The sequence below is a fragment of the Marmota monax genome, unplaced genomic scaffold, assembly GCF_021218885.2.
Source record: "Marmota monax isolate L192 unplaced genomic scaffold, Marmota_monax_Labrador192_F-V1.1 WCK01_AAM20220418_F8-fsc00215, whole genome shotgun sequence".
Taxonomy (NCBI): Eukaryota; Metazoa; Chordata; class Mammalia; order Rodentia; family Sciuridae; genus Marmota; species Marmota monax.
The window spans coordinates 883,792-886,233 of NW_026695214.1; positions in this window are offsets into that span (position 1 = coordinate 883,792).

The window sequence follows — 2,442 nt, forward strand, 5'->3', positions numbered from 1 at the left end:
CTTGGTTCTTTGTTAAGGTCCCCAAGAGGAACGTCACACACCATAACGAGGGGCCAGGTGGAAAAGCACAGAGTTGGTCACCAAGTGAGGGGAAAGCAGGGTCAAGAGCCTTTATTGTGCTTCTTCAGCACAGAGTAGGCAAGGCAAGTAAGCCAAGTAAGGTTTAGGATTGGCTAATTAGTCAGTAGAGACCATCCTATTTCCTTGACATCTAGCCCTGGGGTAGTAATGGCAGGGAGTTGGTGGCTTCGTTTAACAGACCCTGATAAACAGGCAGAAGAGATAAAAATTTTCTTAAAGGTCTTCAGTAGGTAAGAACAAGGACAGAAAGCATAGTCTGACTGCCAGGTCAATGCCCTTGATGCTGCTCCGAAGGAAGCAAAATAAAGTGGACATCTAATAACATAACTAAGACCATTTTGTTGTGAAATGCATAACATAAACACATTATTGCTTATGACTAAAATTTAAAAATTGTAAGCAAATATTGTCTTTAATCCTAAAACTGAAGCACATCATTAAACGCTATGGAGACAAGTACAGAAAGGAAAAGCCAGGTGTGGGCCAGTGTGAAAAGTAAGCTGCACACACAGTAAGAGACTGGATTCCTCTAGGTCTCCTGCCTGTCTCTGTAGAGGGCCCTCTTAGGTGGAGCTTACTGTGCTCACTCCCTCCAAAAGAGACTCACAGACCTGTAAGTGACTAAGTCTGCAACAAGATGTTCTTTAATCTCAAATTAATGATGCATGAAGTCTTCATGAACCCCATATTCTTTAATCTTTGCTATACCCAGAGGATATAACATTCAATAGCAGGAACAAAGATGAGAAATTACTGACGTGATATAGAAATACACAGCATTTATCTGGGTATTACATCTTTACAGAAAGGAAGGCTAACAGGGAATATTTACAAGTCAGACCACTTGCCAATGTATCATTGTGTACATATTAGAGAAAAAGGGTTTTTCTCACCAGACTACCTCTTTTTTTGTTGTTTTTTGGTTTTTTTTTTGCATCAGGCATTGATGCTTAACCACTGTGTCACATCACCGGCACTTTTATTTTTTATTTTAAAATAAGGCCTCGCTAAGTTGCTGAAGCTGGCTTTGAACATGCAATCCTCCTGCTTCAGCCTCCCAAGTTGCCGGATTATAGGCATGCACCATGGTACCCAGCTGTACCTTGTGTTTACTAAATTAAATACTAGTTTAAGAATTGCCACTTATTAAATTAATGGTTTATATGTGTAAGGCTTCATCTGAAAGCTATAACTGATATATGTTGTAGAAAATTATATTTGCTTAATGATAAAGAATTTTGAATTTAGTAGCTGAGTGCCTTTTAAGTGACTGAAGATACAACATAGTAAGCTTGAGACTGATCATCCTTTGCGCTTCCAAGTTTCACACCTGGCTGGAGTTTGGGACATTATTTTTCAGATTGCACATTATTCCCAGAAATGAAGAGTGGGCAGGTCCATGTGCCTTAATTGTTTGTGTCAACAATATGGCTTATGAGGAACACCTGCTATCTTTTTGGAGGTCTGGAATTGTATGTTCTGGAAAACATGTCCAGTGCAAATTCTCTGCAGTGAGCATCAAAAGATTCCCTAATAGAATCTCATATGTGATTGTTAAGTTCCAGATAAAGCTTAAATTAAGCACATCTAATATGACTTCACTGAGACAGGCTCAAGAAAGTAGTGCCTGGTTTTCTCAGCCAATGAGTCTCCTCCCTTTAGTAAGTGCTTTACATCCTTTGGCTATAATAAATTATAACCACTGACCATGATATGATGAGTTCTCTGAATTTTCCTAGTAAATCAAACTTGGAGGACTCCAACAGTCATTCATTATGACTTCTGAAATTTTGCACATCTGTCCATAAAAGTCTATGCATATCTTCTTTAAGGTCATCATGTCATAGATGGTGCCCATTTTTTAGGGTGAACACTGTGAAGGACTCAAAAATCATTACAAAAACACCCTGCTATATGTGGGTATTCACCTAACAAATAGTTAAGTGTCTACTAAAAAAACAAAAGATAGAATGCACAGAATGGAGCAGAGGCTCACTATGGGGACAATAAAAGGAAGAGGAGAGAGGGCTACAGTGATCTGGTTTAGGCAGTAAAGCAAAAGTTAGGCAGATTCACAGAGTCGTCTTTCAGGCACCTCAAAAAACATCTAAAGACAAATGCAAGCCTTGGCCCTTTTCTGCTCCTCCTTACTTCCCGTCTCCCCTATTTCTCAAACCCAGGCATTATCTAGATTTTCCACAGTTACAACAGACTACACCCCTTTTAAGAGTATGGTTCATCTCACTTGCTTGAAGAGATGGCCAAGATGTATTCTTAAATGTTTTAAAATAGAAGGTTTCAGATAAATAAGCCTGTTTCATCCATTCTAGTAAAAATGAATAATGACCAGGAGAACGAAGA